Here is an 18,432-nt window from a genome sequence, read left to right as displayed (position 1 = left end):
CCCCACCTTGCAGAGAGCTTGCCCCAGGGAGAGGAAGTCAGAGGGATTTTCACGTCCTGCTGCTGCTGCAGAGAACCCGTGGGAGCCGTGACGCCCGTGAGAATGAGTGCATCAGGCCACCGGTTTGGAAAGAGGCAGCAGGCTCGGGGTGTCGGGGGCCAGGGCGGACTGGGCAGGGTGGGGCTCAGCCGCAGGGTGGGGATCGCTCACACCCTCCCAGGCAGCCAGGGCTCTGGGCGCACCATCCACTAGACCCTTCCATCCTGAGGCATGGGATTCGGTGGAGGAGCCCCCATTCTTTGTGAGCTGAGTGGATTCATTTCCTCTCTCCCTGCAGAAAGTGAGGGTGTGACACTCACGGCCGCAGCAACCATAGCTTCCAAGCAATGGACCCAGTGGAAGGATATCGGGAAAAGAGACCTAAAAAGGAGTCTGGAGACAGAAGCAGGATTATTTCTGCACTTCTGTCACACGTGGAGGGTGTGATGTCCAGCAAGCCCAGGGCCCACCGGAACCGGATGCGGGGGGAGGACCAGCCCCACACCTGCCCGTGTCCAGGGCACTGTTGCCAGAGCCAAGGCTCCTTCCCAGGCCTCTGTCCCTCCCTCCACCCTGCCTTAGGGCATCAGGCCATAACACAGCTGCCCTAGTGGACAGTGAAAAAAGAGAAACAAACCTTTGGAAAAGCATTTCGTAAGTACTCTATTTCTGTGTGCATTGGTAAGAAAAGACTTAATTTTGTAGTTTTGTACAGAAGTTTTTGGTTTATAAGATAGTTGTGCAAAGCACAAAATTCTGGAAAGTATTTAACGGATGGAAAATGGCACTAAGACTCCACTCTCTACCCAAAGCCCTGAGTGTCCCCAAGGGGCAGCAAAGGGCAGCAAAGTCTGCTTCCAGGGCAAGTCTGCTTCCTGCGGCAAGTCTGCTTCCAGGGCAGCCGAGCCCAGACTTCCATCCACCTTCAAGAAGCCGGGTGACCGCCCCTCAAGCACCCCATGGGACGATGGCGGTTCACTTTCTGGGGAGGGTGGAAGAGACCGCGTCTGTCCTGGCGACAGCCACCTGGCCGGGTGCAGAGCTGGCCGACAACCTGGGCTTGAGCAGGAGCCAGCATGCAGCCACCCAATCTGAGCCCGAGAGCGCACTGGGGTGTGGTCCTCCCGGGAACCCAAGCAGCCTGGATCAAAGACCTGAGGTGATGGCCTCAGGGTCCCCCCAGGAGATGGCCCAACTGGACCAGCCCACCTGCAGCCCCTGCTCGGGCTCTGAGGGCGCTCACCTCACACGGCACCCATCCTGGGGTCCCCCAACACCGAGGGGAGCATCTGCCGTGGGAAGCAGAGCCCGACCCCCACAGACAAGAGCAGCTTGGAAGAAACGGACCGTGCAGGTGGATGAAGGCCTCCCAGAACGAGGATTAGTATCCTCAAAGGCTCGGATGAGACACAGGCAGGAAGCTACGAATGGCACCAGCCGGGAGAAAAGGAGCTCAGGGAGACGGAAAGCACGTCAGCGGCGACAAAACCAAGGTACAGGCTGGCCGAGCACAGAGGTGCCTTTGCCAGCACAGAACATTCACAGGAAAGAAAGGGCCCATCCAGGAGGACTGCGGTCTTGGTGACAGGCGTTTCAGAGAGAGCTTGGAGAGCCGAGGGGAGGAACTACCCCAGAAATAACTCCTAAATTGTCCCCAGTGGAGGGACACCGTGCAGGCCCAGCCTTGTCCCCAAGTGCACATGCCGAGTCCTCCCTCCAGGGCCTCAGAGGGTGACCGTGCTTGGAGATGGGTCTTTGTGGAGTTGATTGGGGCAGAGGAGGTCATTGGGGGCCCTAATCCATGCTGATCAGTGTCCTTACGAGGGGAGACCAGGACGCAGACATGCACCCGGGGACAACCGCGTGAGGACACAGGGAGGGGACGGTCATCCACACACCGGGACAGGGGCCTCCGGGTCCCAGGCTCTCGGCCACCACTGGGGCTGTGAGGAATAAGTCCTGTAGTCAAAGGCGCCCGGTCTGTGTGCTTTGCTGTGGCACTGCAGCTGACGGACGCGGGTGTCTGGATTCGCTGGGCCTGCGGGGGACTCGGCACCAGGGACGGAAGTCGGCCCACAGCAAGGCACGCAGTCACGGCTCAGAACACAGGGAGAAGGAGAAAATCCACCCCGCTCCCGGAGAGGGCAAGAAACAATGAACAAACATGCTTCGTGCAAAAGACCAGGAATCAAAATGTCATCGGCCGTCTCCACGGCAGGGCCGGGCCCAGAAGACAACCACGCGACAGCCGCACCTTCGGGGGAGCCCGGTTCCACCCGAGGCCCCTCCAGCCAGGTTACCCACTTAGAATGAGGGCGACATCAGGATGCTGACCCCACACGCCCTTCCAGCGGAACCCGCTCTGCCAGGACGACTCCTTCGGAGTCAAGAAGAAGACAGAGCCACGCGGAGCCCAAGGCGAGGCTGGCGGGGGTCCCAGACCGGCCCCAGAGGGGTCTGCAGACGCTGGGCAGCGCAGAGGCCCCCTCCCAGACGAAGGCGCTAGGGGCCCCGACGTGTTCAGATGTCCTGATGTGTTTACACACCTGGAGGAGGATTTCAGGTGGATGAGCACCAAGTGTACAGGAAACGAAGCAAATGAGAAAATAAGACCATTAGCAGCTCCAGTGACAACACGGTGTTCCCCAGAAGCAGAAATGAGGTGGTGCAGCCTCGGTGTGGGGGCCTGTGTGCGGCCGGCCTTGCAGGGATGGCCCTAACCTTGCCAGTGGGGCAGGCGGGGCAGGAGGGGCAGGTGGGGGCAGGTGGGGGCAGGAGGGGCAGGTGGGGCAGGAGGGGCAGGAGGGACAGGAGGGGCAGGTGGGGGCAGGAGGGGCAGGCGGGGCAGGCGGGGCAGGCGGGGCAGGAGGGGCAGGTGGGGGCAGGAGGGGCAGGCGAGCTAGGCGGGGCAGGCGGGGCAGGAGGGGCAGGAGGGACAGGAGGGGCAGGTGGGGTCAGGAGGGGCAGGAGGGGCAGGAGGGGCAGGTGGGGGCAGAAGGGGCAAGTGGGGCAGGTGGGGCCAGGAGGGGGCAGGAGGGGCAGGTGGGGGCAGGAGGGGCAGGTGGGGGCAGGAGGGGCAGGTGGGACAGGCGGGGTAGGAGGGGGAAGGAGGGGCAGGTGGGGTCAGGAGGGGCAGGTGGGGGCAGGAGGGGCAGGTGGGGGCAGGAGGGGGCAGGAGGGGCAGGTGGGACAGGCGGGGCAGGAGGGGGAAGGAGGGGCAGGTGGGGGCAGGAGGGGCAGGTGGGGGCAGGAGGGGCAGGTGGGGGCAGGAGGGGCAGGTGGAACAGGCGGGGCAGGAGGGGCAGGTGGGGGCAGGAGGGGCAGGTGGGGGCAGGAGGGGCAGGTGCGGGCAGGAGGGGCAGGTGGGGGCAGGAGGGGCAGGTGCGGGCAGAAGGGGCAGGTGGGGGCAGGTGGGGCAGGAGGGGGCAGGAGGGGCAGGTGGGGGCAGGAGGGGCAGGTGGGGGCAGGAGGGGCAGGAGGGGGCAGGAGGGGCAGGTGGGGGCAGGAGGGGCAGGTGCGGGCAAGAGGGGCAGGTGGGGCAGACAACCAGACAGAGAAGAAAACAAGGATCCTCAAAAGGAACCGAATGAAATCCATGTTTGAAATGACGTTTCATGCATTTGTTCTTGCTTGAGGCCTCCCTGCTGGAGGTCAGCCGCAGGGGCCGGGAATGTCTGCCAGTGCCTACAACAGGGCCTGGCACATAGTAGGTGCTCCATACCTAGCAGCAAAAACACGACAGGCCTGACACACACGCTCGCTGCACACTCGCACGCCCCCACAGCTCACGTGGGCAGGGACTGAGCTTCCCTGTCCACACGTGACTCATGCCAGCGTGGACCAGCCTGTAAAGGTCGGATTCCTGGGCTCCCTCCCGGCTCACGCGTCCCTGCGTGTCCTGAGCCCGTGCTTGAGAACATTCGTCGGTGGTTCTGAAGCTGCCGGCCAGCCGCAGTGTGGATGCTCGCGGAGATCCCCGGCTTGGGGGCAGACACGGGTTCCCTCCCAGGCTCGTCCCTCGTCTGCTCAATGAACAGCCCTTCCCGCACTGGCCTGTCCCTCCCCTCCCAGTGTCCTGGGAGCTGTGCGTCTGGCTCCCCCATACCCACCTCTGCTCTCTCTGCACCAGACCCGCACTCCGTTCCGCAGTCCCGTGCTGGACCGGCCACCTAGCTGGCTGTTCTCGCTGACACAGTTCCCGCGTCTTGGTCACTTCTTCTTGGGGTGGCGCTCTTGCAGGGGAGGGTACTGTGCTTCCAGCAAGATCGTCCTCAGGGTTTGTTCTCGGGTTCACAGGGCACACCCGCGCCCGGAGCTCCCGGGCAGCCAGCGTTGTGCCGGGCCTGCCGCGGGGTGAGCTCTCTTCTCCCTCCCCACAGATGCTTTCATCTCAGGGGCTCCTCTGCGGGCTCAGCCCCTCCCCTGCGCATCCGAAATCTGAAATGATGAACACTGTTCTGTACAAAGCCCAACGTGCTTCCATCGGACACCTGGGCCCTAGACCAGAGGGGGGCTGGCCACTCCTGATAGACCCAAACACGCTGATGGTGACAGGGCTTGTCTGCCCAGGACGCACGGAGACTTCCAGACCATCTCTGCCCCTCGCACACGTGGGCCGGGCTCAGCCACGTCTCAGGCCGAGCCAAGGCTGCGCTGCCCACCCAGCTCCACGACTGGACCCCACGGCTGCCTTGATGTCTGTGCCCAGTGTTGCGTTGGGTTCTCCAGAAGCAGACCCTAAGATCCCGGAGATTTGTCAGGACTTGTTTCCAGGAAACCCAGCAGAAGCGCTCCCGGGGACAGTCTAGGGACAGGGACAAACCAGCACGTAAAACCAAGCCAGTTGTCTGGGAACAGACTCCGGCTCGCTCCCACGGGGGAGCACGGGAGTCAGTGAACCCACCCGGTCCAGGAGCCTGGGACAGAGGCACAGGTGCTGGCTGCCGGGGGAGCCTGTGTCCCAGAACACAGTCACAGCGCAGGAGGACCGCAGCTGCTGCCCTCCAAGAGGTGGGACCTCATCCCCTCACCTCTGTCTAGGGTGTCAAATTTCATGAATGAAAACACAAGATGCCCAGTGAAGTTTGAACTTCAGAAACACTGAATACATTTCTGTGGTATAAGTATATCCCATATAATATTTGGGACATACTTATACTTTTAAAAGTATCCATGTATATCTCAAAATTAATGGGGCATCTTGTATTTTATCTGGAAATTCTACCTCCACCCTGCAGTCCAGGACCCTGTTGTCTGGGTCCCAAGAGGGTCAAGGCCTTGTGATGCCAGGGATGGAGTGATGTGAGGGGGCGGTTCTCAGCAGAAGAGACATTTGGAGCAGACATGGAGAGGAGGGCATCTCAGGGAAGCCTGACCTGCTGCTCTCAGGGGCCCTGGGGACCTGGGAAGGGTGAGCAGGGACCTCCCTGCCCCATCTTCAGATCTGAGCGTCTAAGGTCTTCTCAGACTTGGGGACCTGGCTGCTCCCAGGACGACTCTGAGAGTGAGGGCCATGGCAGGTGCCACGAGTGTCCTCTGAGGTCACTTGGGGGGATTTCCCCTGCCCATTGCTTGGAAGGGGCAGGAGTCTGGGCCCAGACCAGGTGAGGGTGGGGCCATGGTCAGCAGTTCCATCTCAGGGCACCGAGGGTCAACTGCCCACCTGACAGGTGAGTCTCCAGCATCCCCTGTTGGAGAGGGTGGCTACCTCCCATCACCAGCACGGGGTGGGGGTTCCTGGGAGGGGACGTGGAACAGGAAGGCTGGCCAGGAGGGGAGTCTGGCTCACACTCAGGAGGCGGTCAGGCTCCGGGCTGAAAGGAGGAGGTACGGGTCCCCTTGGGGCTGATGCACAGCTCTCAATTTCTCACCATCTCGCCTGCGAAGGGCAGTGGCCTGATGGTCCCTCCAGTTTCTCTGCAGTTGATTTCCTCTTCCCCTCTATTTTCCTCCTTTCAACAATTAGCAATTGAAGAGGCCGGTTTTCAATCAGGAAAAGGAGGCCAATGCTCTACCGCAGGGCACCCCCACCCCAGTGGCAGGAGTACAGCAGGACCCGGGAAACTGCAGAGAGACGGTGTCTCTCTGGGTGTGGAGTAGGACACGGGAAAGCTGACCAGTGAGAGACACGCGGACAGATGGACAGATAGACATGACAGAGGCTGCGCCCATGAACAGAGGAGGAGAGAGCCAGGCAGGGGGAGGCATGGGGACAGCAGGGGGAGAGCTGAGGGGAGGGGTGCAGAAATCAGGAGGGGACGGAGTTCAGGGCCGGCTGGGGGCCGGGTGACATGGCTGCTCCTGCCTTTGAGAGACAGAGCTGACCCCCACTCCCTGGCTGGGTTGGATGTGGTGACCGGCTTCTAGGCTCCTCCAGCTTCTGTCCATCACTGGCTCAGGGAAAGCCAGCCGCCACCTCCTGAGGACCATCAAGCAGCTCTAGGGAGAGGTCTCAGGCTGCTGCCGGGTGGGGTGGCCACCTGGGAAGCTGGACCTGGCCCCAGTTAATCCCTGAGATGGCAGCAGTCCCGGCCAACTGGCCACAAGTAGGTCAGCGTGTGAGATGGCCTCTGAATCAGGGATGATGCTGGAACCAAAAATTAGAACAGCGATTCTGAGGCTGGGAGAGAAGTGGGGGCAGAGGTGGGGACCCTGGGGACTGGAGGGTCAAGCCCAAGACTGCAAAGTCACAGACTGTCCAGGCAGGGATAGACCGTCCAGCCTGAACCTCATTCACACACAGGGAGACTGGGGTCCGGGGGCTAATTTGCTCAGGCCACCGCACTAGCTGAGCAGAGCAAGGGTCAGATCGAGGCCCCATGCCTGTCCACCATCCTCACCCCACCAAGGCCTTGGGGTGGGAAGAGCCATGAACTCGACAGCCCCTCACTGAGGCAGGGACCCGTGAGGGGGCGGAGCTGTGGGTTATGCGGCTGACAGCCTGGTAACTGGGGAGACAGCTTCGTGAGTGGATAAATCCAGGGGTGGGGAGGTGGAGAGACCCTCAGGGGTGGCTTCATCCCCCATCAGAAGAAAGACCACCCACTTCCTGTGGGAACAGGCATGGTGCCCCAGGAATTGGACCTGCCACCAGGATAGGGGAGAAGAGGGGACACAGCCCATGCTGGGGACAGTCCTCTCTGTGTGTCCTCTGGGCCAGGGAGGAAATGGTGCTCAGACGGGAGGCTCATGCCAGGGCTGCAACCTCGACGTCCTCTGGGAGAAGTGGGGGTCACGGGGCTCTGGGGACTGGACAAGGCACGGCAGCTGTACCTCCCACACTGCAGGGACAAGGACAGGGAGGGGCCAGGATGCTAGGCCACTGGCCAAACCCGGGGGCAGTCCAGGGCACACGCTACAGGTGTGCAGCCATCACACTCATGCCGGTCTTCGGGGACTGGCCAGGGCAGCAGGCAGGGAGCATGTGGGTCTTGCTTGGCCCCGAGCCCTGGGCCTACAACAGAGCCTGAACCCTGCCTTGCCTTGGGGGAGTGTGTGTCCAACAAATGAATGAATGAAAGGATGGATGGGTGAGTGAATGAGTGAATGAATAGATTTCAAAGTCCACCCCCTCAGCCGCCCAGCTGTCCCTGCCCCCGGCCTGTTCCCACCTCTTAGATTTCCAGAACCGAGAACACAAACTGCTCCTGCCTCCAGCCCTGAGCAGCAGCAGGCTCCGGGGGAGGGGTGCCATGTGACCCTCTGCTCCGTCCCCCGGCCTCTTGGAGGGGGCCGGGAGCTGGCTGTGGACACGGACACTCCCTTCATCTTTCCGCCTGGCTCTGGAAGGCCGCAGCGCCCCCTCCCCGCCCCTTCTCTGCAGCTGTGCAAATCTGTAAGTGGATTTGCCCAGGACGTGCAGGCTGGGCCCGGGATTAATTCCCTGCTTTCACTACATCGGGAAGGTGATGCCCTTGCGTCGATGTCACAATTTTCTCTTTCCCCTAATTAACCAGAAAGCAAGGCCCATGAGGGTGGGGCCGGCGGGGAGAAAATGAAGAATTAAAGGCGTTTGCCTGCAGAAGTCCAGCGGTTCGAGGCTTTCCATTTAGTATTTAAAAGCTTCCCCACGCATCTGGTGCACAGAGATAGGAGTGGCGCAGGGAACGGCAATTTCGCCCCCGCACGCCTGTGGGGGAGGGGGGAGGTGGTGGGCCAGCGGGCACGAGGATGCTCCTGCAGGGCCCAAAGCTTGTGGCCAGTGCAGGACTCAGGGCTGTCTGTGGCTGGCCCCTCCATGGGCACGAGCGAGGCTGGAGGACAGGGCAGGGCCCCATGCAGGGGGGTCTCCTGGGGGGGCTGCATCCGGCTTGTCCTTTGGGGTCTCCTGCAACCCTGTGAGGTTCACAGCCAGGGAAACAATCAGGGCCTTGTTCCCCTCGCTGGTGTGGGCTGAGCGGGGTCTGCGGACCCCGAGGCTGGACCCCGTTGGCCAGAGTGGCCACAGCTCCCTGCGAGGGACACTGGGACGTGCCCGAGGGAAGGGACAAGGGGAGCGCTCTAGTGCAGACCCTGTGATTGGAACTTCCTCTGCGGGACCAGGGGAGGAAAGCCAGCAGCGCCCCTCAGACCAGAGTCTCTCAGTCAGCCAGCCGCACTGCTCGCGTGGGGGTGGAGAAGGCCTGGGGCGAGCAGCGATTTCTGGGGTGAGCAGGTCACCCCACTGCGCCATTTTCAGTGCTCCTGCAGCTTACATGTGCCCCACTCTCTGGTTTGCACTGATCGGGGCCTTCCTGCAGCTCCGGGCTCGGCCCCGCATGCGGGTGGACCATTCCGAGCCCCCCGAGTCCCCCTTTACCCAGGTCCCACGTGCTCTGCGGCAGCTACATGTCCACCAGGCCCCCTGGGAGGACGGCACTGCTGGGGTGCCTCTGACCACAGGTGCTCCCAGGTCCCACCCCCTCTCCCGGCCCCCACCTCGCCTTCATGCTGGAGTGCTCTGTGGACCGGACCGCAGGTCCTTGGCCCTGGAGAGGTGTCCTTCTGTTCTGCTGTCCTCGCATGGCAGAGACCTGGCCACCCAGAAGCACCCTCGGCCTGTGAGGCAGGGAGTGACCCAGGCGCCATGCAGCTCTGGCCTCTCCTACCCCCGCCATGCAGCCTCGCTCCCCCAGGGTGTTCACCTATGTCCATGGCACACGTGCCCCCTCCACCAAGACTCAGGGTCTCCCTGCTCTCTCGACCCTCACTGCCCTGACCTACTGAGTCTTGTTGCAAACTGTCCCTTTCCTGAAATGCAACTGAGTATGTTTGTCAGCCTCCCAAGTCATGCGTGCCTGTCCCAAAGGTGCGTTTCCTGAAGCCGGGGCCCAGGGCTGGGCTGGTCCACTGAGGCACCTTGCGGCAGACGAGCCTGGCTCTGGGACGCCACTGTCTGACGGATGAGCAAATGAATGAGTGAGTGAGTGAATGAGTGAGTGAGTGAATGTATTCAACTCTCCCGACCCCACTCTTCCCAAAGCTGGACCGCCTTCTCCTTAGGAAGCCCCTTCCCCTCACAGAGGCATTTAGGTAGAGCGGACAGTCACCCTGCGGTGTGGCACGGGGGGCCAGGTGCACACAGGATGGAAGAGCCCGGGCCCCCCTGGCCAGCACTGGAGGGGGCGGCAGAGGGCAGGCCCTGCCAGGTGCCAGGCCACTGGGGGTGCTGCAGAGGCAAGAAGGGAAGGACCCCAGCCCTCGCCCTGCACCACACACTCGAGGAGGGCCTGTCCCACCGTCCCTTTTTTGTCCCTGTGCTGCCGGCCAGCCCAGCGTGATCATGGTCACTTGGTGAAGGAGACAAGAATCCCATTCGTCGCGGGCCAGCAGCCTGTAAGTGGCAAAGTGGGGATGCAAGCCCAGGCCCGGGACCGTCCTCTTCTGCGGGGCGGCATAACTGGGGCGGGGGTCTGGCCTGGAGCTCGGAAAGCGTCAGGACCCCAGCCCCTCTTGCAGAAGCCACCAGGGGTCAGGTAACCACGGTAACCGTGACCTGTGCCCGGGATTTCCCAGGGGGCAGCATGGAGCAGGGCCTGGTGGCAGAGTGGCCCGAATCCCGGCCTGCCGCCCAAATGCCAAATGCTTATTAATCTCACAGCGAGGCTCTCTGAAGTTATTACCCTCGCCTCCCTCTGCCTCCTTTGTCTAGGACGTAATTGTCTGGGCCTACCTCTCCAATTCTGTAATTAATTGCTTTGGGGAAGGCAGCTCGCGGCTTAACTCCTTCTCTTCTGTCTTGCACCAACATAAGGCGGCAGGTGCCGCAGGGCCTCGGCACGGACCCCGGACGGGGGTCAGGACCTCAGGCGCAAGGCCCTGCCCGGCCATGAGCTGCGAACCTCAGTGTCCCCATTTCTCAAAAGCAGATAAGGCCTCTGTGCTGCGAAAACGGTTAATTCCTCTGTTCCGTTTAATTCAGCTCCTGGTCTCTTGACGAGGATTAGACACGTTCAAGCGTATCTATCAGGCTCGTGGGCTTGTAGCAGGCCTGCCCTGAAGACGGAGAAATCAGGGAAGGAATTGTGGGCGGGGGCGGGGGGGCGGGTCCGCAGGTGCAGGCGGGCCGGGGCGGGCAGCAGGGGCTCTCGGGGGACCGCAGGGAGAGAGGCAGCGGTGGCAGCACAGGACAGTTAATCCAAAGGCAGCATGGGTCCAGGGCTTCCTCTGAGCCGGGCCTGTCCTGAGCCTGCCCCTGCGACGGGCAACCCGCGGCCAGGGCAGAGGACGCCGCGGCAGGGCTAGCAGCTACGATGCCCGCGGAGGGCCCAAAGGAAGAGAAGGCGAGGCCTTTCTCACCTTACAGTACCAGTGCTGCTCCCCCCTTGGGATGCACGTGCCCCTCAATTGCTTTGTGAAGAGGGGCGTTTTTGCCCCAAATCACACGGAGCTCGTCTCTGAGCTGGAAAGCTCTTCACATTCTAAAGTAGCTATTGTGCCCTTCAACTGTCACCAGAACTAGAGGGCTGAGCAAGGAGGCTAAGACCGCCTCGTATGAGTGAGGATACCGAGGCCAGGGGAGCAGCCCGCACTCTCCTGGTTCGGGTGGCGGGAGGGGTGGCAGGCCAGAGTGCAGAGCACAGCCAGGACCAGGGCTCCAGCCTTGCTGGAGGGCGACACCCGGGGTCTGCTCCGGCCTCGACAGCTGGGAGCTGGCATGTCAGCTCTCCCAGGGCTGGAAAGTGAGGCACTCGTCGTGGACACAGAACCTAAGGGGTGCCAGGAAACTCAGCCATCAGGATAAATACTATTTTAATGCAATATTTAAAAAATAATGCAAACAAATCCAAGGTAAACAAAATATCAAGAGTTTAAATAAATAAAGATTGGATTCCCATGGAGCTGGGATCAGGGAGAGTCACATGGAAAATGCCCAGCAATCCAGATAAACAGTCTTTTGATGCAACATTTTAAAACAAAAACTCACACTAAGGAATCCACGGGGAAGTAAATACCTACATTCATAAATGAGGACCGTGCATCCCTCCCTCCAACCCCAGCCCAGTCGGATGGTGCACTGATTTAAAACAGTATTTTGCTCCGTAGGGATATTTTTGCATTTATTTTTATTTTTTAAAAACATAGCATTAAAAGGTCCTTTATCTCGGTTACCAAGTGTTGTGGTCCTCACATTAGCTCCAGCCCTGCACCCACTCCTGCCTTCTCCCCACAGTCCAGCCCAGAGACGCAGACCCAGAGTGGGGTCTCAGGGACAGTGTTCCTCCACGTGCCTTCCCCCTTGCAGGAGCCCTGTGCCTGCCTCCACCACCCTGCCCACCTGGGCCAGGTGTGCACCTCCTGGAGCATCCAGGAGCCAAGTAGACCTGGAGGACTCCAGGTGCCGTCTTGGAGGGGCCAAGGTGGCTTCAGGCAGACGAAGCCCACACACAGCCTTAGGTTTGTGTAACGCTCCTGCGGCCCTATTCCAGCCGAGGCCCCCTCGCTTGGGCGGGCTGCAACAGGTGCTGGGCCAGGACAGGCAGCTCCAGCTTGGCGGACTTCTTGGGCCTTGGAGAGGAGTGGGGCCCATCAAATGGAGTGGGACGGAATGCGGGCTGGCTCGGGAGACCAGGCGGAAGGCCTACCCGCTTCGAAGGCGTGTGGTGTTGGGGTGGATGAGACGGAGTGAGTGTTTTCAGTCCCCCCTGAGGTGACCTTGAATGGACGCTGCCCGGCTCCAACCCCGTGTCCTCACCTGGGCCACGGGTACCAGGGTGATGAAGACAAGGTGACCTGTTTCTTGGGCACTCATGTGCACGTGGCGGCAGCCGTCCCAGGTTGAGATGGCAGGACACCAGGCAAGGAGCTGGCGGCCTCCACTTCCCTCACCGGAGAAATGGGGTGAGGACAGCACGTGCTTCTCAGGGTTGGTGGCTCCAATCAACAGGGGCAGTCTGAGGCCCCTTGCCGTGCTGGGACTAGTGTCACCATCCCGTGGCCTCGCCATAGGCATGAGATGGGGTCTTGGGCCTGCCTGCACTGGGCTGGGCAGCGGACGCCATAGGGAAGCTAGTTCCCAGCTCCTCATGTCCAGCCTGTGAGCCAGCCCCACCCTCGGTGGCGGGGGGTGGGGGGACAGGTGGCCTTGAATAGTGGCCGTGTTTTCCCCACTCTCCCCTGAAGCCCAGAGTCTGCAATGCAATCAGTCTTACATCCATCATAAGTTAATAATAAATGAATTCCCTCGCTCTTTTTGCTGACGTTGAGATCTAACATGTGTCTGTGGCAATAAGATATCACAACAACAGCTACCAGCCCGACTGACAGCTCAGCAGAGAAGCACGCACCGGGCCGTTGGTGTGCCCTGTGGGCACCGTGGCTGGGGGGGCGTGCTCCAGGAGGACCCCGCTTCACACATGCCAGGGAGCGCATGGGGCAGGAGAGGCGCTAGGCGTCCTGATGGCAGGGCTCTGCTCCAGCCCTGCATTTGATGGCCGTGATCCCGGGCACACCCTGCCCCTCAGGGAGCCCGGGCCGCCTCTTCTGTAAAACACAAGGGTTAAGACAATTGAAGAATGAGCAAAGGCTGAAGTTGACATTTGCAGCCGGAAGTCCCTGAACGGCCGGTAAAGACAGAAATGCCTCACCGTGTTTGTCACACCTGGGGAGCACCGGGCAGACGGGCGACGCGCACCCATCACAACGGCCGCCTGGGAGGAGCGTGGGCTGGGGCGTGGGGGCAGGGCTCCCGTGCACCTGCAGCATCTCCGTGTGGGCTGGGGCTCCCGACCCAGCTCCATTCCTGCAGAGACCCTCCAGGGGCCTGGAGGAGGTGACCCCTCAGATGACCCAGAGTTCCATCAGCTTTTCCACCAGGGGTCCCCAGACCTCCAAGCAGCAACGTGGGGCATGGGGAGGCGGGATGGAGCGGCTGCATTCACGAACCCAACCAGTGTGCTCCGGAATCTGCCATCCCCTGGGGCCCTGCCTGGACTGGGTGACCGGCAAGCAGCTCTGGCCCACATGTCCCCCACTCTCCAGCTGGCCTCAGTCGCCGCCTGGGCCTGTCCTCCTCATGCTGGTGGGCAGGGCAAAGAGTGAGTCCCAACGCACCAGCCCGTGTCCCACTTCTGCTAACTGCCCATTGCTCGTGGCCAGCGCAGCCCAGAGCCAAAGAGGAAGGCACTCCAAGGTCGTCTGGCAAAGGCGGTGGCTCAAGGGCGTGGCTACACAGCCAGAGTCCCTAGAGGGGATGCATGAGTACAATGCGGGGTGCAGGGCAGGGGCTGTGCACGGAAGAGCTGCCAGCACTGTCCACCCACAGCACGGAAACGTCTTTGAAGCAGCATCAACTGGAGATCAGAGAATAGGAAGATTTGAAAACAGAAACCGCGTGAACAGTGGGACATTTTGTGGGGACACGTGCATGTGACAAGTGCATCGGGTGGTACCGAGGGGAGGGGGCCGAGTGGGAAGCAGCCTCCCCGGGCAGCACCCTGGCGGCCTGCAGTACAGAGGCTAAGAGGCGAGGAAAGGGTTCCTCCGACTCTGGGTAAAGTCGAAGCATGTGGTCTGCAGTCCCTGGGGCCTGACTTTGCGGGAGCGCACAGCACCAGAACTGTGAGAGGTCAGGGTGCCAACAGAGCTGGGAGGGGGCACAGTTTCGGGGTCTTCCAGTCTGGTCTGGCAAGGCCAGGCTGGTGGGGTGTGCCAAGAGGGGAAGGCAGCTCCCTTTTCGGCTGTGGAAGCAGTGGGGAGCCAGGACAGCCGTTCCTCAGGGTCAAGGCGTGGTCCCCCGGCGACGACCCTCCCCGTGCATGGCTTGCCTGCAGGCGGGATTCGAACCTGGGACCTGTCTCCGTGGGGGAGGAGGAAGGAAGAAGAGAGCGCCCCGGGAGCAAGGCAGCAGCACTGTCGAGTCACAGGCATTAAGGGGCAGCTCGCCCGCCGCAGGCCCCCAAGGGCAGAGGCTTTGTGCATGTAGCAGAGCCGGCAGAGCCCGGGCCTGTGCAGCCAGCTGAGTGGCTGACGGGAGCGAGGGACCCCTCTTGGTGGGGACACCAGCAGCCAACCTGGGTGGCAACCCTCACCCCCTCCTCCTCCATATCCCTGATATGGGACTCCTTTGGCCTCCAGACAAAATCCAAGGCGTCAGGGATACCTCAGTGCCCCCCTGTGTGTCACCTGAGAGGGCCCTGCTGTCCCCCAGTTGTCCAGTGTCCCGCCCCCAGGGAATTGCACCTGGAGTCTCTCCTCGCAGGAAGCCCCTTGCCCTGCTCTGTTCCATCCACTCTAGGCTGGGCCCCAGGCCACTGTCACCTGCTCTGAAAGGCACCTGGCTAGACGTCTGGCCTCCCGGGGACCCCCGGTGCTGGCCTGTCACAGCAGAGGTGGCCCTTGCCTCTGTCACCCTCCCCGTTCCCACCTCCCTGCATCCCCTTCCAGAGACAACCACCAGCAGGAATTCGATGTTTATCATGCGCTAGCATTGTCTATTTTACTGCATGTTTATGTGCCCATAAACAATACGTAATGCGCTCTTTCGTAGGGTTTTAAACTTTACGGAGATAGTGTGCCCGCTGCCCAGCTTTCGTGTTGGCGAGCTAACCACGTGGACGAGGGCAGCTCCAGTTCGAACGCTAACCTCCCGACACCGGGCCTTCTCTTGACCAGGGAGCAGTGTGCGCACCAGCCTCTCACGACAGGCGTATGCGCCTCCATGTGTGTCATGGGGAATTTTCTAGAAGCAGCGTTGCTGGGCGTAGGCCATGAGCGGCTTCACCGATAGCCTTGATCTCCGCATGGCGGTGCCAGGGCCCTCTCCCGGCAGCGGCTCAGAGACCCGTGGTCCTGCGCCCTGGAATCTCTGGCTGGGGGCCGACTCCTGGCTTTTGCCGGCCGGCCGGATGTGGAATGTAGGTCTTTGGAGTAACCGCCATTTCCCCAGGTAATAGTGAGATTGAGCTGCTTTTTTTTTTTTTTAAATGTTATGTTAGTCACCATACGGTACATCCCTAGTTTTTGATGTAAAGTTCCATGATTCATTACTTGCGTATAACACCCAGTGCACCATGCAATACGTGCCCTCCTTACTACCCATCACCGGTCTATCCCATTCCCCCACCCCCCTCCCCTCTGAAGCCCTCAGTTTGTTTCCCAGAGTCTATAGTTTCTCATGCTTCATTCCCCCTTCTGTTTACCCCCCTCATTCTTCCCTTTCTTCTCCTACCGATCTTCCTACTTCTTATGTTCCATAAATGAGTGAAACCATATGATATTTATCTTTCTCTGCTTGACTTATTTCACTTAGCATTATCTCCTCCAGTGCCGTCCATGTTGCAGCAAATGTTGAGAATTCGTTCTTTTTGATAGCTGAGTAATATCCCATTGTATATATGGACCACAACTTCTTAATCCAGTCATCCATTGAAGGGCATCTCAGCTCCTTCCACGATTTAGCTATTGTGGACATTGCTGCTATGAACATTGGTGTGCATATGGCCCTTCTCTTCACTACGTCTGTATCTTTGGGGTAAACACCCAGTAGTGCAATGGCTGGATCATAGGGTAGCTCAATTTTTAACTTTTTAAGGGACCTCCACACTGTTTTCCAGAGTGGCTGTACCAACTTGCATTCCCACCAACAGTGTAAGAGGGATCCCCTTTCTCCACATCCTCTCCAACAATTGTTGTCTCTTGCCTTGTCTATTTTTGCCATTCTAACTGGCGTAAGGTGGTATCTTAGTGTGGTTTTGATTTGAATTTCTCTGATGGCTAATGATTGGGCTTCTTTTATCTATTTCTTTGCCATTTTGTTTCATCTTTTGTGAGCTGACTATTCAAACTCTTTATCCATCTTTCTATAAGGTTTTTCTGTCTTTTTCTTGGAGGCGTTCTTTCCGTTCCAGGTACTGATATTCTGTGGATTATCCACTGCGAAACCCCTTCCTCGTGGGTGAGTCCTGCAGGATCCTTCCACATCTGGCCGCCCCCGCACAGCACACTCGTGGGGAGATTGACCTGTGTGGTTGCTTGAATCGCAAGTCCATTCCTCCCCGCTGCTGAGCTGCGTCCCATCACGTGGTGGGGCTTGTTCATGCCCAGGCACTTGAGGACGACCAGACCGGTCTGTTTCCAGTTGGCGGCTTTTAGAAACAAAGTTGCTGTGAACGTTCACCAGCAAGGCTTGGCTTCGACACAGGCTTCTTCTCCCTGGGGGATAACGGCTGGGGTATGTTTGACTTCGAGCACACCATCAAACTGCTGTTCCACAGTGGCCCTCCCCACGTGCGTCCCTGTCCCCGCGTGCGTCCCCATCCATGGCACATGAGGGTCAGCTGTTCCCCACCCTCCCCGATGCTTGGTGTGATGGGTTTTCTCATTGCAACCGTTCCCGCAGGTGCAGGAGACCTCCCTGGGGCTGGGATGCTACTGAGTATCCCTCTGCGTGCTTCTTTGCCATTGACTGAAGTTGGCTGCCTGTCTATTCAAAACGCCAGCGCTTTATTGGGCTGTTTGCTTTCCTCTCACTGAGCGTGGAGAGTTCCGGATGAAAGTCCTTTATCAGGGACACAATGTACAGATCATTTCTTCCAATCTGTGGCTTGTGCTTTCATTCCTTCCACCGTGTCATTCAGAATCTTGACAGAGTCGAGTTGGTTGGTTTGTTAGGTTTTTGGCATTCAGGCTGAGACATCTCTGGCCAACGTGAGGCCACGAAGGTTGTTCCCACGCTTTCTTTTAGGAGTTGTATATTTCTCCCTCATATTTAGGCCCATGAGCCATTTTGAATTAATTTTTTAAAATTTTATTTATTTTAGAGAAAGAGAGCACAAATGGGGGGAGGGACGGAGGGAGATGGAGGGGGAAAGAATCTCAAGCAGACCCTGTGCTGAGCATGGAGCCCGAAGTGGGGCTCAATCCCATGATCTTGAGATCACGACTTGAGCCAAAACCAAGAGCTGATGCACCCAGGCGCCCCAATTGTAGATTAATTTTTATGTACAAAGAATAGACTGAGTTTCTTTTTCCTTTTGGCATATGGATATCTAATTATTCCAGCACCATTTGTCAAAAAGACCTTCCTGTCCTCTAAACTGCTTGTGTGCCTTTGTTGAAACAATCAGCCCTCGTGAGTACGCGTCTCTTCTGTTCTGTTGGGGTGTTTGTCTAACTTTGCAACAATCCCTCAATCTTACTGCTGTGCTTTTATAATAAACCTTGAAATCAGATCGCATCTAATCCAATCTTCTCGTTTCTCACCAGTGTGGGTTAATCTCGGGTCTTTACATTTTCATATGAATTTTAGAATCTGTCCTTTTCTTTTTTTTTTTTTTTTAAGATTTTATTTATTTATTTGACAGAGATAGAGACAGCCAGCGAGAGAGGGAACACAAGCAGGGGGATTGGGAGAGGAAGAAGCAGGCTCATAGCGGAGGAGCCTGATGTGGGGCTCGATCCCATAACGCCGGGATCACGCCCTGAGCCGAAGGCAGACGCCCAACTGCTGTGCCACCCAGGAGCCCCTGTCCTTTTCTTTTTTTAAAACACAGCTTCGATTTTGATTGGGATTGTACTGAATCAGACTGATCCTGGGAGAATGAATATCTTCACAGTGCTGGGTCTTCTGACACATGAGCAGGGCATGTTGCTTCATCTAGTCGGGTCTCACATCTCCTTCAGCAATGTTCGCTGGCTTCCCAGGGTTCAGGTCTCTCGTGTCTTTTACTAGATTTGTTCCTAAGTGTTTCATAATTTTAATGCTATTCACCGTGATATCTTTAAATTCAGCTGCCTACTGTTCCTTGCTCATACGTAGAAATACGACTGTTTTTGCGCACTGATCTTGTTCCCTGCAACTCTGCTGAACTCCGTCATCAGTGCCAGCAGGGTTGTGTTTTCTGGTGCTTTATAGATGCCACTAGATAGTTTTTTACCAAAAAAAAATCATGTTTTCTGTGAATAAAGACAGTTTTG

Source organism: Ursus arctos, unplaced genomic scaffold (assembly GCF_023065955.2).
Source record: "Ursus arctos isolate Adak ecotype North America unplaced genomic scaffold, UrsArc2.0 scaffold_6, whole genome shotgun sequence".
NCBI classification, from domain to species: Eukaryota; Metazoa; Chordata; class Mammalia; order Carnivora; family Ursidae; genus Ursus; species Ursus arctos.
This window is presented reverse-complemented; position numbering follows the sequence as displayed.